The sequence below is a fragment of the Cavia porcellus genome, unplaced genomic scaffold (assembly GCF_034190915.1).
Source record: "Cavia porcellus strain 051 isolate PalLab524CR breed Dunkin Hartley unplaced genomic scaffold, mCavPor4.1 scaffold_17, whole genome shotgun sequence".
NCBI lineage: Eukaryota > Metazoa > Chordata > Mammalia > Rodentia > Caviidae > Cavia > Cavia porcellus.
This window is the reverse complement of record NW_026947500.1, coordinates 3,288,182-3,315,197: the sequence shown is the minus strand read 5'-3', so window position 1 is coordinate 3,315,197 and position 27,016 is coordinate 3,288,182. Positions and strand designations below refer to the sequence as shown.

Here is a 27,016-nt window from a genome sequence, read left to right as displayed (position 1 = left end):
CCGACTGGAATCTCAGAAGGCCAGGGAGCTAAGCGTGACAGACGGTGGAGTAGGAAAGTGCGGTCTGGTGCAAGGCTTGGACTTGGTAACGTAAGGGACCGGATCAGTCACGTGACTCCAAGAAGGCGGAGACAGGCGGGCTGGAGGGAGGACTGGCAGGCAGGCGCGGGAGGGGCACGGGGGGGGGGTCGGTCTGAATAATTGAGGAGCTGTTCAGCAGCAGCGGCTGCCTCCTGCTCTCCTCGCCGTCACCCACCTGCCTCCCCCCCCCCCCCCCCCCGCATCACCGCCGGAGAGACAGCCCTGCTCCGACAGCGGGCCGCCGGCCACCAGCTCTGGCAGCTCGTGCATCTGCTCCGGCGCTCTGGTGAGTGACGGCCCCATGTCACTGTCGGTCCCCCTGCAGGACCCCGCGCCTCTGCTGGGTCCCCGAGACTGGGATGAACCAGAGAGCTGGAGCCAGAGGGAGGGGGGAGCGGGAACATGGCGCGGAGGCTGAGGGCGCCCTCAGGGAAGGGGGTTCCCGGGAGGAGGATGGAGCTGGGGGGGGGGGGTCTCCTGCTGGCCGTGAGCTGGGCCGGTTAGCGTTAGTGGGGTGCGGACGCCGGATCCGTGCGCGGGAGCTGCCCGAGGGGTGGGGGCGAGTGCAGCTGGGGCAGCGGAGCGGGGCGAGCTGGGGCAGCGTCTGGGCCGCCCGGGGCTTGGAGAGGCCGGGCCCGTCCTTTCCTTCCTGCCCGGGCGCGCAGCCTGCTCGGCCGCTCGGTTCCCGGCCCGGACCCGAGACTGTAGGGACGCTTTTCCGGCCGCAGCCCAAGAGAGGGGATGCATGCAACCTCCGCTCTTTCACCTGAGAGCAAACTCTGCGGAAGGACTGACTTCTGCCGGCCTGGCGCCCGGGCGAGGCGGTGCGCCGCGTGGGCATCTGTCCCCCGAGAGCGTGAGAAGCCGGGGGCGGCGAGGAGGACGTGACGGGAGGAGGATCCGGGAGGCTGCCCGCCCAGAGCCCAGAGGGCAGCCTGCGGCGACGACTTTCTCCCGTACTACTTCGCCCCTCCAGGTTCTTGCCGCCCCCCCCCCCGCGCCCCAAAGCACATCAGTTGCCCCGAATACGAAAGGTTGGGATGGCGCAGCCTGGTCCCAACCCCTTTCTCTTTTCTGAGTCACCCCATCGCATTTTATATTGCGATGGAAGAGGGAGACCGAAGCTGGCATAGCAGGGTTTTCTCAGCTGCACTCCTCACCCCCCTACCTGTGCGAAGCTCGGTTCATTGAGTTCTTGAACCAGTTTTGGGGAACGACTTCTCGCCAAAGCGGCGAGCGCAGGCTGCGACTGGAGTTGGCCGAGCGCCACCGGATGACCTGGCTCCCTGGGGACCCGGAATCCGAGGGACCCCGGGGGAGTCCAGGCAAAACCCAGTGGCGGGCGCTGTCCGTGGTGCTGAAAGTTGTCTAAGGTTAAGAGCTAATACCTCCGGAGAATTGATGGCCCGTCAACCGCCAGCATTCTCCGCAAGGGAAAACTGTTACAATCACGGACAGACAGATTGGTGTTTAACTAGAAAACAACGTACAGGTTCTCTGATTTTCGGGTTTTGTGCCTTCCCCTGTACTCTGCTTGGGAGGCCAGAAGGGTGCAAAAGCAAGGAGGATCTTGGCTTGCTAACTTCGGTGTTGTCTCGTTGTTTTGGGGGGTGTTTTGTTTTGTTTTGTTTTGTTTTGTTTTGTTTTGTTTTTCTGCCTGTGTCTGAGTCTGCCTGTCGGCAAAGTGCTGTAAACGCAGTTAAGGATGCTGTTTTGATAAACATTTCTGTGGGTTCCAGAAACTGGAGAATTGTAAGGTAACAAAAAAGGGGGTGGGGTGGGGGAGATGCTTCAGATTACCAGGATTTTCTGTCACAGGTTGTGGCTTTTTTTCTCTTCTCTCCCCACCACACGTTGTTTACATCCTCTAGACACAGATTTTTAAGCAGCTCTGTGCATTTGTCTTTTTAACCAGTCTCTAAGATGGGAAAACGAGTAAGCCAATTTGGGGAGACCAAGTTAAGAGAATATTTATTAAACAAGTACTAGCTGTTAGGAATTATTGTCTCTTTTAAATTTCACAATATTGCATACATATGTATCACACATATAAGGAAATTAGGAATCTTGGATCCAAAGGCTGAATTCAAACTCAAGTCTGCTTTCCTCCAAGCCCAAGCCATTTTCATCCCATCATTTTGGTATTTATCTTTAAATAGCTTACAAGAGAATATAACAAAAGAATAAAGAACTCTGCTTTTTCTTTCACAAACACTACTCTCTCTTCCAACCCTTTCCTCTTTAATCTCTTCATCCACCATCATTCACTGCCATCCTTCTAAATATTTTGAGGGATGCTGTTTGTAATACTACCATTCAGACAACTTGAGCTCTGGGATTACAGAAACAAGTTAGGGGACTAAACCAACATGCTTTCATGAAAGAAAAAAAAATGGTTTTAGTTAGTCCAGAAGGCGAGTTTATATATGCTTTCCTATCTAGAATTATATTATTGAGTTTTGAGCTCTAGCTGTTCTAATAACATTAAAGTCCTGTTCCTCTCCATTATGTAACAAAAAAGAGAACTTGGAAACCCAAAGATGATCATTGGTCTAAGCCACATGAGTGAAAGAAAAGGCAGTATTTAACCCTGTTAACTTGACTCCAGAGCCAGTGCTCCTATCACTACTCCACCATGGCTGAAATACTCTTCTGGGATGCCTTCTGTCATTATCTTTGACAAAAATGTCAGAATCAATTACCTATATTTGTCACATACCACAAACAAACACATGAGCAGTGCTCCTAGGCACTTTTTCTTTCTGATCCTTTGTCTCTGGTTCCATCATTCTAGTGTTGTCTGATTCAACATATCTGATAGATATGACCATCTTCCTCAATAAGTTTCTCAATGACAACAATTCACAAATAAGGACACTATTGTGACATTTCTCAACTTATCCTTATGTTGTCTATCATTTCTCTTCTATGAATTATTTCTAAAAATAACTTTCCAAACATTGATTAAGTGTCTTCCCATACACTCATAGTGACTAAAAGATGTAGCCAGAAATAAGGATCATTCTAAGTGCTAATATTGATAAAATGCTTATTGATGTTAGACACTATATTAATATCCTTCCTTCAGTTCATGGAATCTTCCTGATTCTTTCAAGTTGGTAACTTAATTGGAGATGGCCACTCTAACATACAGTAGAATCTGATGTACTATGCATTTAGTTTTATTTCCAGCTTATGGCAAAATTTCATCTGCATTAATTGGATTTCTGTAGCCTTAGTAATTGCATTGGTAAAGGTGATGTTTTATATTGAATTGATAGTTCTATACTGCTCCAATACATGAGGCTTAAAAATTCAGATGTCACTGTCTAGCTCTTTGTCTTAGTATTTGCCACGACATAATTTTTCCATTTGTTCTTCCTCAATAATTTCCATATGCCTTCTTATTAATAATACCAATATTCTACTTCAACCCTTCTCTGGAACCAAATAAATTAAAGCTTATTATTAATTATATAACTTCTATAGTATCCTCACTAGGTGATCTACAAAGATACTGTTGCTGGGGTGCTCTGTGCCCTATGCACCAGAATTTTTTTTTATCAGTACTGGGGATCGAATTCATGACTGCGTGCTTGCAAGGCAGGCACTTATGCTACTGAGCTAAATCCCCAGCCCCATGTGCACCAGAATTTTAAACTAGCTAGAACTACTCTATCCAATATAGTAACTACTAGTCACATATAGCTGTTTAAATTCAAATTAGTTGAAAATTTAAAAACTTAGATTAGTTAAGATTTTAAAATTTTAATACCTTTGACATACTATATTTCAAGTGCTCAACAACCATATGGGCTAGTGGCTACTTATTGGTTATTTCAGACCTATTTCCACCATCACAGAAAGTTCTATTGGACATACTAAAAACATTTGTACATCAACCAAGAACCAAGTATTGAGAAAAATTTAAGGACCTGAGACCTTGCTTTGAAACTTCTACAAAGAAAGAAGAAAAGGTCGCTTGTACCTGGTAATGCCAACAACTAAATATGCCAACGTTGATTTAGATAGCAAGAAAAACACATATCTTGCTCAATGAGCTGGTAGCCTGGGTTGTGTATGGATTCCACTTTACCATATAGTACAATGTTTCCTAAATGGGGTGTGCTGGTTTCCCAAATTTCAACTTGGGAATGATCTGAAAGTTCTTGCCCAGAATTAAAGTTCATATATCACATAGTAATATATGTGTTTGCTTGTACCTGTGTATGCATCCGTGTGTGTGTGCACCCATGTGTGTGTATCATGAGTAAACAGAGTATGATAATATAAAGACAATACAAGAATCGTGGTCAGTAGTAAGTTTACTGCTTATAACAATCACATTAAAAAGTCCTTAGAGCTCCCATTCCTGTACCTGTAAGATACTAGATAAGATAAGAGAATTATTATAACTATCTTGAAAAGCTATTGTGAGACTCAAAGTTTAGGCATATAGCACATCATAAGAGGCATGATGAAACCTGCAGTTATTGGTTATTTCTTATAATCTAACTAAAAGTAAGGTAATTTCAATCAAATGTCTTTCTGATTGTTTTTGATCTTTGATATGAATGTGTTTTATCTTTATTTCATTAAAAAGTGAATTTTTGGAGAGGAAGATATTGGCCATTGAACCAAGAGGCTTTACCCTGAGTTACATCCCCAGCCCTTTTTACTTTTAATTTTGAGACAGGCTTTCACTAAATTCCAAAATTATCCAGACTGGGCCCCAACTTGCAATTCTCCTTCCTAGTCTCCCTGATTGCTGGAATTATAGGTGTATACCACCATACCCAAAAGAAAAGTGGAACGTTGAATTAAAATTTTTTATTGTTGAGATTTCTATTTAGTTAAGTTCTATTAATTAAAAATACTGCATAATTTGTGGTTTCAGTTATTTAACCTTGAACAATTCCTTCTCAAAAGGCTATGACATCTTATGAGTAGAAATAGTTTGTACCTTTTAACAAATAGTTTTAATTTGCAATAATTATCCTTTCATGATAGCAGAAGTTCAGAAAAAATAGAAAAATGTATTATGGATATTTCTCAGTAAGGGTGGGTAAAAGGTGTGATTTCAAAGAAAAATTTCTACTAATTACTAAGTGAAATGAGCTTCTATCCACCTAATAAATTAATGTAAATAAAATATTTTATTTAATGTATTGATTAAACCAAAATAAAAGTGAAATTTATAATTCAACTGAGTTATCAATGTTGCATTAAGAATTCTGGCTATACACAGGAGTTTTTATATCATCTGCTTGCTAAGTAAACTCTAGAGTCAGGAATAATTGTGTGCCTTGCTAACATTTGCTCCCAAACCTGGTGCCTGGTGCCTACTCCTACATCTTACTCCATGCTGTTATGCCTCAAGTAGGCGGGCTTTTCAAATGCAGTCATAGCTTACTCAGTGGCTCACCACTTGACACGTGGATTTTTTTTCTGATAGAATAAAAGCAAACAATATAGAAACACTGTAGAAAATGTTTAGAAATGAACCTATTCCATCATATGACTCTCAATTGTTATTTATTGCAGTTATTCATCTTAAAAACCCAAGTGTCATGCATGCATGTATGTGTGTACATCTATTGATATTCATTGGCAAAGCATCTGAGTATGACCAGAGATTCTCTCTGGCTCCAGAATCACTAGAAAGTCATATTCATTCTTAAGAGTTTAAGTCTCCACAAAGACATTGATGATAACTCTTTAGCCGAAATTGCACTTCATTCTGATTCAGGTCCAGTATGCCATTCTCAGTCCTATGTTACATATTATATTATGTTACATATTATATTCCTGAAGGAAAAACTAGTGAGACTGTCAACTATGGCCTCTAGTAGGTCAAGCTAGCTTTAATAATAAACATCTTTTGTTGGGAATCATGGTTCATTCACTTGTAACTTTTTTATTTCACAGAAAGACATGGATTTTGGAAAAAGGGAAAAGCCATTGCTTCAGAGAGTTAAAGAGTTCGGTATCTCTGTCTTGTGGCTTAAAATATTTGTCTGATTTTATATCCCAGGAAACAAAAAGAATTGCTAATGTAGCTTTGACACCCATCGTTGTAGCATGCAATCATCCATTTAATCAATAATGTCATTGCAACTTGTCTTTTATTGGTACAGAACTTGTCTTTTATTGGTACTCTGATAGCCCGCCATGTGGGTGTTCAATAAATATTTATTGAATTCAGATCATTGGTCCAGATCAGTTCATGTCATACACTCATCTAGCCAACTCTCCCAAGGAATGAGTGTTTCTCATGATGCTTTCCAGTAACAAATACAATAGTAGACAAACACATAGCATTAAATCTTTTGCTGACAAGCACATTCTTAGGCCTCTCTTTTTTTATTAGTACTTATTTATTTTTTTAATTTTATTTAAAGAAAGACAAAACAAAACAGAAAATGGACAGAAATAGTACATACTTTCAAAGAAAAGAAATAAACAGTAGTAAATCACCAGTTGATCTATACATATTGTTCCCCCACAAATAGTTTTTCAAGATACAAAAGTGGAACATATAAATGGGAAGTCAACCAGGGAGACTGCAAACAGTTCTGTTCAATTATCCAACCAAAACTAAGTAATATGGCTATCAATCCTATACACTTAGACATATATGCATTTATCCATATCTTCATTTATGTTGAGACCTAACAAAACTTAGTAGATTAAAATCATTCTGAACAAAGATTAATAATATTGCTGGATTTCACATCATAACATTCTGGAATCAGCACTTGGTACTGCAGTGCCCCTTTTTTTTCCTTCAAAGTATTTGTTCATTTCATCATGTGTCATAAGATCAGTTCTCATAAACTGTTTATAAGTTTTACGCAAGCATGAGTCTTAACATATATTTCTATCCTTTCTATTTTAGAGGGAGAAACAGAACAAAGCAGGACAGAACTAAACATATTCCTATAGACACATAAAACTAAAAAGACATAAAACTGCTGTATAAGGAGTTCTACCATGGTCACTGGGCTGTCTCTTGTTATCATCAACAGAATTGGCTATATCATCAGATAAAGTACAATTAAATATATCAGTACATAACAGAATTAATAGAAATACAACTTTGTAGATAGTTTAGAGCTACAAAAACAGGTAGTAATCAAATCAGAATGGATATCATAGTGAATCATTGTCATTTTCAATATAGTTGTCTATAGTCCTCAACTTGATACCAGCAACCTAACAGTTTTGAATAAAATCTGTCAATAATAAGAAGCAATCAAACAGGTTAGATTTAACTAAGATCAGTCATGGTACAACAGTATAAGTCATACAGGGATCTGGATTGAGTTAATAGGAAATTTAAAGATGACCACTGTGCTCTATCCTGATATCTTCAGGACAGCTGTCTGTGCCCTCAGATCCAGTGCTTTAAATACAAACTGGGACAGAACAAGTTAAATCCAAGCAGAGTAGTGTGAGTAATATGGGTTTTAATTCCTGATACACTATTAACAATATGTTCTGCTGTCTTTTTCTAAAGACTATTCCTCCCCCCTTTCACTCCCCCAGGATGTACTTGTATTTTTGGGTCTCCCCAACACTCTCAGTTTTATATTAGGGGGCAACCTGCTATTTACCTAAGTGTTTCTGAACTTTCTCACTCCTGGACTTGATCTCTAGTTGTATTTCTTCACTTATTAAAGCCTGTCTTTTCAACCTATCCATAAGTACTGGTCTGTTTGACCGTTACTCTCTAGTTCCCTATCACATCGAGTTCTGTTTTCTCATATTTGATTTTGGTCCATATACTCTTCTTCAGGTTAATTATATTCCCTATAAAGAGCATCTTGGTGGACCCTACCTCTTGATCCACCCTGCCTATGATTCTCTCTTTTTTCCCTTAAGTTAGTGTATCTAGGCCATCTATATTAGAAATTATACCCAACCTTCTCTGCTTCATTTCTGTTGTTCTCTTTTTCCATCATTAGTTGTCTGTTTGTCTTCTTCATTTCGCTTTTTGTTCCATTCATTGGGGTCTCTCTGCCACTGTTCCTGAAATCCTGGCGCTTTTCTCTCTCTTTAGAATGTCCTGTAGTACTCTCTGTAGAGTTGGATTGGTGGCTGCGAATTCCTCCAGTTCCTCTTTATCTTGGAAGCATATTGTTTCTCCATTAATTTCTAGGGACAATTGTTCAGGATACATAAATGTTGGCTGAAGATTATTTTCTTTCAAGGCTTAGATTATTTTGCCCATGCTCTTCTAGATTTGATGGTGTGTGTTGAAAAGTCTGCCATAATTCTGATGGATTTTCCCTTGTAAGTGATCTGCTTCTTGTCTCTGACAGCTTTTAATATTCTGTTCTTATATTGGATTTCTAAAATCTTGATTATTATATGCCTGGGTGTAGTTCTGTTTTGGTTGTAGGTGGCTGGAGTTCTGTGTGCCTCATACATCTGAGTATCTTTTCCTTTTCCTATGTTTGGGAAGTTTTTCTTAATTATTTCTGTGAATATCCTTTGCAGTTCCTTTGTTTGTACCCCTGCTTCTTCATTCATATTCTTTATTCTTAAGTTATAGATCCTTTTGTCATCTTGTAGCCTTTGAATTGTTACTACTTGTTTCCTTGTTATTTTTAAGAAATTTTTCCTTTCATGTTCCCACATTGCAAACCTGTCCTCCAGTTCAGATAATCTATCCTTAGTTTCTTTGAAGCAGTTTTGCCAGCTTTAAATGGAGTTTTTAATTTCCTGGTAATCTCTTTGAACCTGCTTCATGTATTCTATGTTTTCTCTATTTTTTCCATCAAACAATTTTCCTCTTTTTTTGTTCTTCCATTCTACCATCTGTTTTTTCTTGGGAGGTGCTTAGCATTTCTTTAATTATTTTATTTATATCTTGCTTTACTTGGTTAAATACTTCACTTTTGAACTCGTCTATGAGGGTCCAAAAATATCACTTTAAGTCTATTGGTGCCGTGCCTGATATTGCATGTTTACTGCCCTCAGTCTCCTTTGCATTTACCTTTCCTGGATCAGTGTTCTCAGGATTGAGGACTGAGGACCCTTTCTTGTTGCCTCCTCTTCTCATATTTTTTGTTCCTTCTATAGAGGCGTATATAGGAGGCCCAGTTTCTTTCTTTATTGGTTTCAGTTTGTCTGAAGCACACTGACTAGGTGCTCCTGCCCACTGCAGTGTACTAGGAGGTACAGACCCAGGCCTATGTTGGGCCCGCCCCTCCAAGTCAACCTACTGAAGGTTTCATGCTTTAGGGTGCACTGTCAGGTGTAGGAACTTGGTTTGGGCTAACCTATTGGGCCTCAGTCCGGGCATCACCCAGATCAAGTACTCTCCACCAATCCCACTTGAGAAGGGAGCAGCTGACTGAAGTCACTGCAGTGCCCTGCTCCAGCCACTCTGCCTGGTCCCAGAATGTCATCTGTTGGAGCCTCTTTGTCTATGGAAGGGTTTTATTCCCCTCACTCACCACAGGTCGATGCAGGGTTCCCCACTAACTCTGCTCTCAATTTGGTTTGCCAACTCCTGCTCTCAAAGTGTTCGTGTCTCCAGTGAGTTTAAAATTAGCGGGCTCTCCTGGCTGAGCCAATTCAGGGCGACAGAGGCAGCGAGTTCAATCCTCAAGTTCAAGCAGCAGCACCGAGACTGTAGCTGTTCCAATTGTAGCACCAGGACTGTATTTTTAATTGGTTTCTCTCAGCTTAGTTTGTTCCTGGGTCGGCAGGGTGTATCTCCCTCTGTTTGTGACTCCCCACACTGTATTATTTTTGGAATCTAAGTGGCTATCTCAGAGAGCCTCTTTAGCTGCTGTTATCTATCCACCATCTTTTTCTCTCCATTCCACACCCTTAGCCTCTCTTGAGACATAAGTCGTGATGTCCAAGACAGATTGCTCCTGATAATTATGTCTTGCTATTTCCTTCAGACAAGAAGAGACCATTCAGTCCCAAGATCTCAAATTTTACTGTGATGAGGCAGCCTTACAAACTCAGAGATTAAAGGTCTTTGTGTCTTCTCCTTTGCTATTACTTTAAAAACATACTTGGCATTTCCTTGGTTGGATATTTGATCAGCTTTTATGTTAGTGGCAGGAATTGCTATTGTTCCTAATTCACGGGGAAAAAAGGTATACATTAGGTTGAAAACACATACAGGGCTAAAGAAAATCTGATAGGTCACAGAATATTACCCTTTTCTAGGAATAAATAAGCCCCTTTTTCAGAAGTTCCATCTTGTGATTACTGGCAAAAATTAAAAAATAATCATTCTATTCTACCATGCAAAAACAAATGCTCAGAATTAATGATTCTTATTTGCCCAGTGCAAAATATTCCAACCCAATAAACTGACTTACAAATAAGCAAACTAGTTTCTATAGCCTCTTCACTCTTTGAATTGTTCTTAAAATAATCAGTAAGTAAAAACCAGTTGCACCCAAGTGTTTGAACATTCTGCTGACAAAATAGTCTTTATCATTTGTCTTCATTAATTGTTCACTAGAGACTATGTCTATACAAAATACATCTATATTATTAGGTTGATATTTTGTAATGACCATATAAGTCAACACTCACATTTCAACCAGATAAACTGAGAGCAAGAACATCACACAAGTTAGTGACAGAAGCAGAAGGAAAGCTGCAGTGTCCCCTCTCATCCCTGCTCTTGTGCATTTTTTCACATCATTGTCTTTTCATTAGTCATGAAAATGTGTTCAGCTGTTGCTTTAGCTTCTTCAGCCAAACATTAGTAAAAATGTTTAGTAACAATTCCTATGAGTTCTTGTGAGTAAAAAGTGGAAGTATTTAGATTTTAGATCATTTCTCTTTGCACATTCAGATGAAAGAACTAGTGATCAAGAAAAAGTAACAGGTAGAAATTTCATGGGAGGAACATGAATCAGAAAAAATAAAAGTATAGAACATCAGAATACTACAAGAATCTGGGCAAGATTTTATCTCCTCTTACCCTCTGCATCTTTACCTCTAAAACAGGACATTCAAATTGAATGGGGTTCTAGGTCATAGAAGCTGTAATACTCTATAATTATATGAAATATGATCAGGGGCTTGAATAGTCTGTACTCTTGCCTCAATGAGATTATATAATCAAAACAAAAACAAAGTTCCTATTTCTATATAGTTACTTATTGGAAGCTCTGATATTCATGCTAATATGTCATCTGGTAACAACAAAAATAATCCCAGTGATAGCTCATACTTATTTACATTTAAAATGACCAGTGTAAGATTATTATCCCAATTTTACAAATAAGAAACCTATATTCAAATGTAGTTAAATAACCTGTCCAAATTCATATAGCTAATAATTTTGTGCTTCTAACCCCCATGCTACACTGCCTCTATGAGTCCAGGAGTCTCTCTAACAATGTGTCACTTACAGGCCACATACACACAAGTCCTATTTCTATGGAATTCCTATTTTACTTCCCTTTTATGTCTGCGAGAGCAATGAAGAAGGTGACTAGAACTTGGATTCATGGTTCTAATTATGCTATATAAGGATATGTTTTTCAGCCAGATGGTTCCTGTCCTTGGAGTTGACTTACAAAAAGGTCAGTCAATTATTCTAGTTGTTGAATGCCATTGACCATTTGTTCCAGCAATTCAGCATTGGATACTGGTGGTCTGTAGGATGCTGTACGCAATGTGGGCCACTATGCTATCTTTTCCTAGAAAATTTCACCAGAAATGTATGAATGTTGATGCAGGATCCAGCACCCTGAAAAACTAAAGAAGTCATCCCACCACATCTTCCTTGTTCACTGGAGTCTTCTGGTTTCTGCCTGCAGGGTTTTGATGTAGTGTTTAAAGCAGAGAGAAATAATCTAATAATATAAAGAGCTGTTAAGTCAGACAGAGAGAGAGAGAAATCCTAGAAGGCCAGTTCCTGGAGCTGGGTTGAAGGAAGAGTAAGACTAAAGCTTTCAAAATCATGTTGTGAAACACTTTTCCTTCTCATTAAACCTATGTTGCCAAATCAGTCACAAATTCAATATGCCACAGGACTTATCTTTGTCACTGTGGATTTTATTGTGTGCTAAATTTGCTAATGGGCATTTATTATTAGCAGAAAAGGGTGACAGTAGCATATATATATATATACATATATACATCCTTAGCTCTAGTTTCCAGCTCAGGAAGCTAGTCACATGTCCTAGTCACATATCCTACTCCAGAGACAATTATAGAGTACATAACTCAACTTCCATCTTTGTGGTATACTAGACATTTGTTGAGCAGTGAAATGGTCTAGAATTCAGAAGACTTGTTCTCTAATCTCAGCTTTGAAATGTACTGACTGTGAAATATGAGCTAGCACCATCCAACTTCTTCAAGATTTAGTTTCCTTATCTTAAAATAGGGAGAAAAGAATCTTCCTCTCATCACAGAAAGACCAGTGAGATGGCATTACAGTTACCTGTAAACTGTGAAGTCTGTACCAAAGTAAAGGATAAATTTTCAGCCCTTCTTAGTCAAAAACAGCTCTCAAGTTGCTGACATACAACCCTGAACTATAGATGACAGAAAAATTTTTATCTCTAGGATTAAGAAAGTCTTGAATCTAAATCTTTAAGTCCAGAAAAGTGGTACTTAAAATATGTATAGCCTCTTAGCTTCTCAAAATAATGAGTCTCAATGTAGTACGACACCCTGCCACTAAGGAATATTTTCACTGCCATAGAAGGGGTGACTACTGGAGTTTTGTGGATTGGGACAAGGAATATGAAATACACTGCACTAAATTGGACAATCCTACAAAATTAAGAAAATGTTACACTCCAAACACCAATAGCATCCCCCTTGAACTGAGACATATTTCTCAAAGTAATGAGCAAGATACCCAATTCTCCAATTGATGCAGACAAAGAGAATTTACTTTTTGTCTCCTCCTCCAGATGAAATCCATCCATATGAAGTTTAAAAGAGATCAGAGGAATTTCCCAGCTTCCAAGTGTTTTGAGAGGGGAAAAAATGAAATTGGACATTAGTGATCTTAAAATCAGCTCTTGGAAGCTTCTATAAGAAGTCCACTCTAACTTCAGCAGGGGCATGGAATCCCAGTAGATCAATGTGCCTATCATGTGAGGTTTTGACTGGGGACCCAAAATCACTCCGTTATGCATCCAAAACCACCTTCTTTGCAGTTCTTTGAAGACACACTGAATTATGCCATTTCCTTATCATACACATAGGTCTAGCTTAGCACTGGACATATGGTCTCCACCCATAAGTCACGTGGCAGAAGAAAGACACTCCATTAATTATGTATACAACAGGACACATGCTACGACCTGAAGGAGTCTCCAAGGAGATACTGGAGAAAAGTTCATCCTCACAGTGAAAATTACAGCTGAACTCTGGGGCTATGTAATATTTTCTCAGATGGTAAATGAGAGAGAAGGCTGTTGAGGGATAGGAACAGCATAGGCAAGTAATGGTGATGTGAACAGCAGTGACAGAGATACAGGCTGATGTGTTTAGCTGGCTTTGACCTATAGGTCATATTGGAAGGACTCTGAAGAGACTTCAAGGCAACTAGGTGAGTACATTCATTTACCCTGGCGTTTAGCCTTTGAACAGAGTTTTATGAGTATTTTAGGAAGACTATTGCATCTGAGATTACTTCATTGATGACACCATGACCAAGGAATCTAATCAAACAATTGGTGGGAAAAAAATCATCTTAGCCTCTCTTTGTGTTTTAAAACTAAACTAATTAAAATTCAGAAACCTTAAATAACTTGCCCAAGATTGTGGCCCAGTTTATTCTTTTTCTAGTATTAGGATAGTAGCAAAGCAAATGAATGATCACAAATGACCTGTGGGCACAGCATCAGGATTAACCGAGTTACACAGATACTCTCACCACGTAGTAGCAGCAATATAAGGACTGGAACCTAGTCCATCCTCTCAGTTCATAGCATTCTGTCCCAGCCTGTGCTGCCCTGAGAGATTTTATTCATCATTTGAGTGTAATCCAGTGAAACACACAATGTGATTTTGTATGAAGTTTAAGTTTTTCATTGCTATTTTTGTTACTGTTAAAGCACAGTTCCTTCATTACAATCAAGTGATAGATAATAACCTGGGCTGCCTGTACATGGCAGTATTCTCTTCAGAAATGCAAACACGATACCTAACATGGGCACGGCATTCTTCCCCCACCTCACACCTCCTCCCTTTCCTCCTCATTTCAAACTGCCAGAGATTATAGGAGCACAGGCCGAACAGAAGGCATCTTAATCTCTGGTGGTTCTGTAAATAATATGCTGCTCATGCTTGCGTATAAATGATCACAGCCTCTCCATTTTCTACATGAGGGAGCCTTCAGAAAGATGAAGCAGCCTGTGCATAAAACACATCAGAGACAGGATTCCAGACTCCAGAGCTCTGGCCTTGTTTGTCACAGGGCTAAATTTTTTACTCATCTGCATGCTTCTAATATTTTAAGCTAGTGGTCTTTAATTTCATCACATAATGAGGTTAGTCTGTCATATTCAAGTTTCTGAGAATGATTGTTTCTTACTTCTCTTTCTCTCTGGCTGTCTCTCCTCCAGCCTATGTCAAATACAAATACATCAAATACATTCACTCAATTTAAGAGAGCAGAAACCAAGATCCAGAGAGGCAAAGCCATTTGCCCAAGTTTGTACAGCTAAAGGCAGTATTATGAACAGATTCCCAGAGCCTCAGTCCAGTGCATTTCCCTTCACAACAAACTACTGTTGCCTAAGGAAAATAATAGCATTTTCTTACTCTCAAATTCCTGCACTCACATCTCACAACCCTATGAAGCTGGATGGAAATGACCATGTGCTGAATTCAGAGGATCATTCCAGGGCTTTGTTTAGAATAATACTTCATTATCCCTATGCTGTAGCTGTCCATCCATCACATTAAGAAGCTGGTCAGGGAGCCATTTAATATATTTCTGGTCTGGAGGACACTTATATATCATGGCCATCATGCAAGTAATGATCTCCACAAAAAGCAGTGTGCCCAAAAGAAAGAAGACAGGATCTGTGGCCCCCGTTACTTGAGAATAGCATAAAGTCTACCCAAAGCTCGCTGAGAATGTTAGGTTATTAGACTTATAATCCTAGATATCAAAAACTGGGTTATTGGGTTGATTTAAGAAAAATTGATAATGGCCAAGAAAGAAAATTCCCAAACCATTTCTGCTTCAGGGCAAGCTGCTTTGTCTGAACTCATTAGCACAATGCATTTCATTTAGTATTAAGTTTACAATCAGACAGGATTTTTTTAAGTCAGTAGTGCTCAAATTTTCCACTTAAATTATTACTGAGAAATTACATTAAGTCAAAAATAGGTTGTTTCAATAAAGATTATATTAAAAAGAGGAGAGAAAGGAACAGGAAGAGAAACCTAAGAACTAGCTTCTCTGGGAAGGGTTTTTAGGGTCATGATTGTCTCACAGGCTGACTGAGCTTATGAAATACAGAAACTTATTTTGCCAGTTCTGTCAAGAGTGACCTCGGTCTGCAGAACCAAGCCAACTCTGCAAATCCCAAATGACTTATTTGTGTATCAGATGCCAGGATACCCACATGCAATGGGAGGCCGTCAGGAATGCTACCCAGTTTATTCTTTCTCTAATATTAGGAGAGTAAGCAAACAAAATGACTGATCAGAGATAACCTGCGGGTACATTAAGATTAATGGAGTTCAACAGAAAATCTCATGAAATATACCAATCAGAAAGATAACAGAATTCACTTGGATTCCATGCAAGAACTCCCATCATGTTATTAGAATAATTGTGCCCTCCAAATAAAGGGTTTTGTTCATTCTGTTTCTCTACTGATAAAGGAAAAGACAAATTCTTTTTGTTAAAAAAATAGCATTATCTAGTCTGTGCAGTCCCTAACATCTGTTAGGATATTACTCTGAACACGTTATAACTACTTAACTCACAGGCCATGTTAATTAGTTACATGAGAGTCCACTTTAGGGGAATTGGGTAGATCTTGCAGCTTCTCTTCCAATCACAAGTAAGCCAACCAAGCGGCTGAGTTATTTCTGCAAGGGACAAATCCTTGTGCTTTGTGCTGATTCTGTTTATTCCATACCATGGAATGCTACAGTCTGGTCTTGCTCTAAGTGCACCTGGGTCTGATTTATCCTTGTCAGTAATCTCTGTGTAGACCCTGACACTTGAAACTATATCTGTGCATCACTCATAGAGAAAACAGTCATGGGATGCCTGTGACTCATCTTCAGCACGTAGAAGGAATTATACATCAGAAGGATTTTTTTTAATCTGACAGCATTGTTACTGCTAAAAGATCAAACTATGATTTCGCTATTTTTATTTTCCCCTTGAGCTGACTGGTGATCCTTATTCGAAGCAGGAACAAACTACACAGACACTTCGAGATTGATTTTAAATGCTGTCCTAGTCACAAAGATTTTGACACAGTTTTTACTCCAACATCAGAGAGCAAGGGAAGAAAATATCTGAATGAGTATAAGCTGTCATGCCAGAAATAAATTCCTAATATAGACAACTAAAATATGCCACTATAGGGTTTAACTGTCAAAACAGGAGCAAGACTTTCTTGCTTCAGTACTATCTTAGCAAACAGCCTGTGCTTGTCCTCTCATCTGCAAACCTTCAGTTATAGATAAATACTATGGCACCATCACAGTATACTGGGAATCTAGGGGGTCACTGGTCACTGGAGCAGTAAACGTCATCTCTTTACACCTGTGACTCCAATATGGCAAGTTATTGAGTCAAGAATTCTTAAAGTCAAGAATAATTAGGTAGCAGTGCTATCATATTTCTGATATCAGCAGTTGTCCACATTTATTCATTAATACTCATGTTAATCACATGAAGTCAGTATTTTTGTTTTCATTTCAGAGAAGATTAGAGAATTCAAGCAACTTACCCAAGTTCATAGCCAATGAGGGTTAAGGTCAGAAATGACATGACTTATGACATGACTGTTCTCCCTGTCTATGCTGCCCAGTCACAATTTTTAAATCCTCTGCAATAGAAAACCTTAGCATGTGCCATGTGAGTGTGAGAACAGTGAGACACCTCGCAGGCCCATCATTGTTATAACACATATTCAGACCCGCGGGTACACAGATTTGGTGTGGGGCTTGGAGTAAGTCATACCTTTTCTAGCATTCAGTAATTCTGTCCATGAAAGAGAGAAATAATGGTTCTTTATTCATTCATTCAACAAGTAGTCTAAAGCTTGATGCTGCCATGGAGGAAAAGAAAACTGGCACTCTCAAAAAAAAAAAAAAAAAATAGGAGCCCCAGTCCTAAAATAAAAGCAATAAAAAATTCCAATTGCCTAGAGGATTATAGTCAAGATTGGTAGTTTGCATTCATTTTCTTAAAACAGCTTGAATTTTTTTTTCATGTAACTGTCAAGAAAACAGAATTACAGGCTCAACCACCCAATGTAATGTAGTACTACTTAGATACACAGAAACCTGGACCTTCAGGGTTCCTGTGAGTGGTACAGAAAACTTCTTCCCTAAAGTGTCAGCAATGCACAATGCATCTCTAGACTCAAAACAAAATTAATATTCTAGAAACTCAAGATACATTTCCATGTGCCAGGAATTTATTTCTTTCAGTGAAGGCTAGGATTGTTTATTGCCCCAAAGCAAAAAGTGCAGGAAGACCAATGAGCTTAATGCAAAAACTGATGGCAGAAGCGATATTTAGGAAACAAAACAGAGTGGGGATTTGGAAGAAAGGCAAATAATTTGAAAGCCCATTTTGTTCAGATTTCTAAAGTTAATCTTGCTGATGGACTGGAGTGCATTAAGGAACTGTTGAGTGAGAGAGCGAAGAAAATCACATCAACAGCTGAGAGAGAGAGAGAGAGAGAGAGAGAGAGAGAGAGAGAGAGAACTGTTCTCTTAAAAATAATTCTCTTAAAGACAAAGAGTTCACGGTGCTGGGGTGTATGCTGGGAAATGAGAAGTTAAGGCACAGCTCATTTCCCCAGTTGAGAGTCTAGTCACTGGAGTCCAGGATCTGGGACTAAAAAGTGCACATAAAGCTGGGCGTGCTGGCACATGCTTCTAGTTCCAGCACTCTCGAAGGTTAAGGCAGGGCTGCAATTTAGGTCCAGCAGCTCAGTGATATCCTCAGCAGCTCAGTGATATCCTGTCTCATAATAAAAAGGGGGTGGAGGCAGCAATGTAGCTCGGTGCAAAGCCCTGGGTAAAATTTCCAGTGCCACCAAAGAAACAAAGAAAAATACACATAAGTAGCTGACTATTTCTCAGTTCTAAGTTGTTTGATTTGTGCCCAGTTTCCAGAAACTGGTTGCAAGAGGCATAATCACAAAGTCATTAACCAATAGATCATACCTGCACCAATCCCACAGGCCTAATTTGTATCCAGGGGGTCACATTTGAACTTTAAGGTGATTTTCCCCTCTTCACAGCAGGGATATCAAGTCTTTCCTAGTACAATCGGGGATGGGGTGGGAGAGTAAATGGAAATGAATAAATTAAGAAGTAAAATACTAAAAAAAAAAAAAAAAAGAAGTAAAATACTTATCAAAGCCCAGCTTATATACAGGACTTTAGTCAAAAAGTAGGCTAATCGGGGCTGGGGATTTAGCTCAGTGGCATAAGCGCCTGCCTTGTAAGCAGGCAGTCGTGAGTTCGATCCCTGGTACCGATAAAAACGAAAAAGACAAAAAAAAAAAAAAAAAATAGGCTAATCACTACTGTAAGTGGAGTGTTCAAAGTGTAACTCATGACATACCTACACCACATCTCTGAGGATGCTGCATTTCAACTCTGCTTAAATAGTTAAGACAGCTGGCCTTAACAGTACACATCTGTGATCCCAACATTACTAGGGAGGCTGAAGCAAGCAGACTGCTGTGAGTTGAAGCCAGCCTGGGCTACACAGCAAGACTCAGTCTCAAAAAAAAAAAAAAAAAGAAAGAAAGAAAGAAAGAAAGAAAGAAAGAAAGAAAGAAAGAAAGAAAGAAAGAAAAGAAAAAGATTCAGGGTTCTTTTTAAATAAAGTGTACCATAATCATCAGCAGAGCTGTTTTGAGTTCAGCTGCTTGCAGTGTTTTAGAGAAGCATTTCAATGCAATCCTAATGGCTATAAAATGAATAATCTCACCTCTCCTGGACGTTGGATGCACAGTAAGGAGAATGGGCTTTCAACTGTAGACATAGGAACCACCAAGCTGGTTGTGACCGAAAGAGGAACAGAAGGTTCTGAATATAGTAAATAGGATGAGAAGGAAAAGGAAGTGGAGAGGGAGAGAGAGAAACATACAGAGAAACTGGAGACAGTCAATTCAAAAGACAAACTGGAAACTGTTAGGAAAAGCAAATCACAGCTCCTAGAGTCAGGGGCCACTGTTGCTAGGCTGGTTGTGTTGGACCATGTCACTCAAACCTTGTTTGAGAGCCCAATTCCAAGACTGAGAAGAGCGAGCATCCCTCCTATCCTCGGTTTCACTTCTGCCTTCTGTAGTCTTCCTTCTCTCTGGCTGGCATGAGCCACTCCACTTGTAAGGGAGTGAACAGACGGGCAGAGAAGGACAAGCACCATGTGACTTCTGCATGCCAAGGAGAGCCTCGAAGGGGTAGACGGGGTGGTGGCTTCAGCTCAGCCCTCCTCCAGCTGAGTAAGCCTCACCTCGTGCAGATGTCTGCCTCTTTGGACCTGAGATTCCTCATCCATAAACAGGCAACCTTGGATGATTGTCATGGTTCTATAATATATTAATGTAAAGATACATTGGGCCGCATGTGGATCATACTCAACAGGATGGACCACTGAACAAAATGCTAGAACTCTTAAGCGCTTGCTTTCCTCATTTTTGTTTTCTACTCTTTATCTGTTTTGTTTTGTTTTGCTTCATTTCATTTTCTCATGCAGTGTTTTTCCTGTCTTCTTTGTTTTTTCTCGTCTTCTACCAATAGCAGGGAAAGGGCTACTTCAGTAAGTCAGGAAGCTGAGGTCATCTGTTTGTCGATGAGCTGAGCAGGAGCCAAGGCCCAGCCAGCCAGCCCTTTTCCACGCTCTTCAGCTGGTGACCTTCAACCCTGCACCAGCAGGGAAAGGAAGCTGAACTCAGTCTCTCTTCTGACTTACTTTTTATTACTCCTTTCTCTGCCAAGCTGCAGGCTTTCGGGTGTTCCACACATACTTCTTCCTCACTGCCTACAAACCAGCAAGGTGACACTTGTCACTCCTTTCCCAGGAAAAATATTAAAGAGAGAGATGATTTGAACAAGTCTTGCTCTTAGTTTGAAGCTAACCACCATGTGTACATGTGTGTGCACACACACGCAGTGCCCAGCCTCCTGTCTGTAATGACCCTATTCATCCTCTGCTACTGAGGTCCAGCAGATCAGCAGGACCATGGCAGCTTCTCTCTCAAACAAAGGACCAGACCCCGAGGAGCCACTGATCTTTAATTCCCCTGAGTGATTATTGTATTTGCGAATCATCATCTCCTGACTCATCTCCATTGGAAGGGCGCTGAGGCAGGCTCTCCTCCACCTTCTGTCCTGCTTCACCTTCCCCCAGTGCTTAGACCCCTCAGTCCTCTCCCGTGCCAGCCTGGCTCTCTCTAGGCAGACAGCTGAAGTTGCTCTTGAACTACTAAGTTAAGAGCATAGAATCTATTTCTTCTAGTCCTCATACCCGAAGGAGATTAGAGTGATTCAGAACTCCCAAGCACAACCTTATTATTGGATAACTAGAAAAGCTTTAAAATAATATTCCACTTAACTACCACGGTAGGCCTGAATCTACAAATAGCCCAAAGCCAACCAGATGAGGAAAGATTTGCCAGCCAGACATGGTGGTGCATGCCTGTAATCCTAGCACGCAGGAGGCTGAGGCTGTGAGTTCGAGGCCAGCCTGGGCTACAAGGTGAATTGAAAATCAACCTGAACTTGATAGCAAGACTCTGTCTCAAACACACAGGCACACACACACACACACACAAATTTAATTGTCAAATCAGTGCTTTAGAAAGTGCAAGTTACATTAAAATTAGAGTTGGCACTTTTTCCACTCTAATCACTTAGAATAATACCAATAATGTTTTCATCTACTGGTAGGCACTTTTATACATTAACATGAATTACTTCAATAATGCTGTGAAAGTAAAGATTATCCCATTTTTAGATAAGAAAAACTATAAACTCATAAACAGGTGGGACAAAGATCTGACTGATTTCACAGACTACACAGACTAAAAATTCATTAAACAAGATCTAATCAGTGAATAAGAGACTTCTGCACCCTAAGAGTGCTGCCTCTAACTAGGAGTATGACCCTAAGTACATCTTTCAGGTTTCACTTTCCTTGTCCATGAAGTAGGAGTGTTGGATCTGACCCCGGGCACATCTTTCTGAGTTCAATTTCCTGTCTATGAAATAAGAATGTCAGATCAATTATTCCTTCCGGCTCCCACACCTGGAAGCGTGCTCTCTAATCCCCGCATGTCTCCTCCACAGGGGCTTAACCTCAGCACAATAGATTCTAACAGGAAGTGCCACTTCAGAAGCTCTGGAAATGACTCACAGAATAATTCTGCTCTCCAGAGAGAAACCGTAACTCATATGACTGTGATGGCCCACTGGCTGGGTCTGACTTAGATAACCCGCTGCTCTTCATCCTCCTTCCGCTCCAGAGACCCCTCTGATGACGTTAGAGGTGGGACGAGTGTTCACTGCTTATCACTTGTGTGTTTAAAGGGGTAGTGACTCAAAAGTGAAATGGGGGGAGAAAAATATTATACACCCACACATGTCCTTTATAAAAACCCATTTCAAGAACATGTTAATGATCATATTGTCTCCCTAGTGTAAGAACTGAAAATATATATATATATATAATTTCTTATAATTATATATATAATTTATATATAATATGTAATATTATATATAAATTATATACATAATTTCTTAATATAATATATAATAGTTAAGATGGTTATACTACTAATTTCTGTTAGTTCATTGAAAGCAAAATATTTGTGCTAATGTTGTTTGGACAATTAAATGCAGATATATTGTACTCTGAGTAACTAATTTAAAGATAACAATTTTCAATGTATTAACCATTGTTATTCTCTATCTCATTTTGAAATTTTTTTCTTTAAAATAAATTTTAAAAGAGAACATGCTAATGATAGATGGGACTAGAATGACTCAGTGGTAAGGATTCTTCATTTAATAAAAGGAATCACCAAGATTCCTACCAATCACGTGTTTACAATCCATCAAAGGCTAATATGATGGATAAATGCCAAATCTAATGTAATTGGAATAAATGCTGACAGATGCAGTTCAAAACTACAGGAGTATGTGCTATTTAATATGTTAACATAATACTCTGTTTGCAGATTTGCTTTGGACATAATCTTTGGGATCACTTTTTATTGAAACAAAGATGTGTGAGCAGGGGCTGGGGATTTAGCTCAGCGACATAAACGCCTGCCTTGCAAGCAGGCAGTCGTGAGTTCGATCCCTGATACCGATAAAAATGAAAAAGACAAAAAGAAAAAAAGATGTGTGAGCACATATTTTTTATGGCATAACACCCATGGAAATGAATCTTTACAGTGGAGCAAAGTGTGTATTAGTCAAAGAGGGAGAGGTGGAGGGAAGATGTGAGGATAAGCTTAGAAAAGAGGCATGGTAAAAATACTCTACTGACTTGTTACTAGGTGCTAATAGATGAAAGGATGCCATTTGACGTAATTCTTCAAGTTACATAACCAAAATAAAAGAGCTTCTGCCAAACCATCTAGAATATCAGCAGAACATGAAATTGTATGTTAAGAAGACATCTGCACTCCCATGTTCCCTGTGGCACTAGTCACAAAAGCCACAATATGGATCAAACTCCATTACCTTTCGAAAGAAAATACGGCTTACATACACACACAGTGGAATATGACTCAGCCATTAAAAAAGAATTAAATTCTGTTGTTCGAGGAAGCATGGGAGTAGAGGTTGTTATGTTAAGTGAAACAAGCCAGGCACAGAAAGACAAATACCATGTAATATATGTCATGTGAAACCTGAAAAAGCTGATCTCAAAGAAGTTGAGACTCCAAGGATGATCACCAGAGTCTGAGCATATTGAGGAGAAGGTGAGGCGAGATTGATAAACACATGCCAAGATGGAGTTAGAAGCAGTAAGAAGTTCTGGCGAGCTATTGTACCACCAGAAGGTAGCTATCGATACTGTGTGTCTCAAAAAACTAGAAGAAAGGATCTTGAACGTTTTCACTGTAAAGAAATTATAAATATTTACACATTCATTGTGATGTAAACGTGATACACATGTATACATGTACTGAAATGTAGCACAGTGTGTGTCTTGGTCATTTTCTGTATCACTGGGGCAAAACAGCCAATAACCAACCCTTAAAAGAAGCGAGGTTTACTGTGCCTAATGTTTTAGAGGTTTTGGTGTCTGCATTGACTGCTCCAAGGCTGTAAGGCATGACGGAAGCCCTGGGCAGAGGAAAGCTGCTCAGCTCATGGCCACCAGGAAGCAGAGAGGGAAGGAAGGAGCCAAGGAAGGAAATGCACCCTTCAGATCACATCTCCAGTGACTCACTGCTTCTGACCAGGTCCCAGCTCCGAACAGCACATTCAGCTATGAATTCATTAGTGGACTAATCCACCCCTAAGTGTAGCATCCCATGACCCAGTCACCTCCCAAAATTCCTGCCTCTGAGTGCTTGAGGCTTTGGGAGCATATCTAGATATAAATCATAACAGTGCCCAACAACCAAGTACAATTTTTCAATGTTCTATATCAGTTGAAAAATGAATTGTAAAGAGAAAATTAATAGAACTCTTTTGATCAGCATGCTAACCACTGAAGGGAGTTTGATCAATGGAAATTACTTCTTATAATAAAGACAGACATTGTCAGAATGAAGAATGCTTCCTAGGAAGAACTGGAAATCTTGTCACTGCCCCTGGCTTGCCATGTTCCGTCCATAAAGAGCATATTATCAATAGTACCCCATGGATATGCTTTTAAAATTTGTTTTTGTTTCATTTTTTTGTTTTATTTTGTGTTCATTTGGGGGTTTTGTTTGTTTGGCTGGTTGGTTGATTTTGTTATTGTAGGACTGGGAATTGAATTGAGAACCTTCACATTAAGCTAAATCTCAAGCCTTTTTCTTAATTTTTTATTTTAAGACAGTGTCTCAAGGAGTTGCTAAATGGCCCACATTGGGCTCAAACTCAGTCCTTTTACATTAGCTTCTCAGAGTGCTGAAATTACAGGCATATAGCACAACACTGGGCGTCTTTTAAAATTTTGACCACTTTTCCACATGGTATTTCTCATTAAATCCTTGTCATGATCCCTAATCAGCGCTGATATACCATCTTCATTTTATAAACAAAGAAACTGAGGTTCAGAAGTTAAAACAATTTGTCAAAGACTTTAAAGACTGAAATTTTTCTTTATGCTATTAACCTAAAATGTTGAACTTTTGTTGTTGTTTAGAGACAGCATCTCACTATCCAGTTCAAGCTGACCTTGAACTCAGTGTGTAGCCCAGGCTAGCTTCAAACTCACAGTGATCCTCCTACCTCAGTCTCCTGAGTGCTGGGATTACCAGAGTGTGCCACCACACCTGGTTTGGACTTCTGACTCAGTCCAGTGGTCACCTTGATATCTCAGTGAATCAGGGTTTGAGGTGTGCCAATCAAAGTGGTTTGAGCAGAAAACAGCTTACACATTATCTGTGAAGATATATCACAGAAGTTTCCCAGACTGCTGAGTCTGAGAATCATTGAGCAAATACTAGTTGAAAGAAGATTAATAGGTTCTACACTAGCCCTGAAAAAGACAGTGCTGACAGCTGTGGGACCTGGATTGTCCGGCCTCAGGCCATGAAGCCCAGAGGATGAAGTAAAACAAGAAAGAAATGAGCAATTGTTACTGAGAAGAGGATGAGGGAAGATGGGGATTGAGACCAGGAAAAGGTCTCTGGGTGTGTATGGGATGCATCTTTTTGTTGTTGTTGTTAAATACTGTTTTAAGTTCCAGACTCTTGGTAAAAGTGATTATATATGAAAAAATTTCAGTTTACAGCCTGAATGTAAATCAAACAGATTGAGTACAATGCTTTGTTAAAAGTGAAAACCACTGCCTGTTATTCTTAGAATTTTCCACTGTTGTTGAAGGGAGTTGCAGGTACAGGGCGCTTTCTGCTCCTGGACCATTGTGAATGGAACACCAGGACCCCTGCAGAGGCTGTGCCTCCTGCAGCTCCCCACCAGCACCCCACCCTAGAAGATTTAAGAGTCGTTAAGTAGTGTGTTTAGAAGAGTTTCAGGTAGTGTTAATTTTTGTCTCATTACTCATAAAGTCTCGTCATGTGGTTTTCTCATGGTTTTTGAGCACACGGATTTTCTTCCCTGTGAATTGCTTCTTCTACCAGTTGCCATTTTTCATTATGTTGTTTAACTTTTTCTCCTTCTATGCCTGTAGAAATTTTAAAATGCATGTGATTTATAATAACCCATTTTAGTTACATGTATTAAATGTACCTTCTTTAGGTCCATAGATTTTCTTTCTATATTTCCCCTTTATCGCAGTTTTTAACATTTTATTTTATTTTATTTTATTTTATTCTATTTTATTTTATTTTATTCTATTTTATTTTATTTTTGGGTACTGCGGGACCGAACTCAAGACCTTACACTTGCCAGGCAAATGGTTGAGCCACTAAGCTAAATTCTCAGCCCCACTGTCACGTTTTTCAGTTTAGTTTATGATGGTACCAAGAAGATTTACAATTATTTGCACTTACCATCCTGCTGAGATAATTCTAATTTCTTTGTCTTTTTGTTGGAAGCGGGAATCAAACTCATGACCACGTGCTTGCAAGGCAGGCACTTATGCCACTGAGCTAAATCCCCGGACCCTCTAATTTCTTTTTAAACAGGGACTTTGCACTGAGCTACAATCCCTAATCATTTTTTATTGTTTTGTTTTGTTTTGCTTTGCTTTGTTTTGCTAAGCCACTTAAATTGCCCAGATTGAGCTTGAACTTTCAATCTTCCTGTCTCAGCAGCCTCCCAGAGAAAATCTTGAAAAGAATGAATCTGTCATAGTTACTTTTCTTGTTCAAGTACCTTTAACCCAAAGTTGAAGGTGGAAAGGCTCACAGTTTATAGAGGTTTCAGTGCATAGTTGACTGACTCCCAGGCAGGGTGGCATGGCACCGGGGCATCACAGGAAAGAAATGGTTCATGGCAGGCAGAAGGCAAAAGGCAAGTGACAAGCATCAACTCTCTTCCTATCCATTATCTCCTATCCAGGCTGCCTTCCCTTAGACTGAGTAACACTCTTACACAAGGGGCAGCCTTAGTCCTAGCACAGTAGCATGAATCAATCCCAGCATCGCATCCTCAATCCCAGCAGCGTGCACCCTAGATCCAGCCACCGCCAAAATGCCCCACCTATGACCATAGGAGACTTTGGGGAGACATCTACATGTAACCCATAACAGAGTCCTTAGAAAACAATCTGTCTTTCCCATGAAGACAGGTTTTACAGAATATTACATTAAAGATGCTAAAATTATAGAGGCAAATGTAGATCTCTTGTGCTATTTATTTTCATCCACGATAGCTAAACTTTGTTCCAAAAGGAAATTTAGTTGGAGTAATGCTTTAAACTATTCATTGCAAATGGCACTAATGATGATAAAAAGTTTAACAGAAGGGAGAGACAGAGAGACAGATATTTTCTTTATTCAATATTGATATCCCTTCCAAAATAATTGTAATACTTTTACATGAGAAGAACTCACTTGACTGGAGATTACTTCATCTGACCCAGGGAGGAGGGAAAGGCTGGACCAGTCTTTCCTGCCTCAGAAACGCCAGT

The 27,016-nt window shown here is 39.8% G+C and overlaps 1 protein-coding gene across 3 annotated transcripts in view; it reads left to right on the top strand.

Annotated features, from left to right (window-relative positions):
- Nucleotides 1-206: 206 nt before the first annotated feature.
- Nucleotides 207-27,016, top strand: part of Slc7a14 (solute carrier family 7 member 14) — a 123,854-nt gene continuing 97,044 nt past the window's right edge. The window contains exons 1-2 of one of the 3 annotated variants that reach the window (XM_063227155.1): nt 293-367; nt 21,601-21,799. The gene's annotated coding sequence lies outside the window, so the exon portion shown is untranslated. Of the gene's footprint in view, nt 368-21,600; nt 21,800-27,016 lie in introns of all 3 variants that reach the window. The other 2 variants (XM_063227153.1, XM_063227154.1) reach the window with 2 other exon arrangements.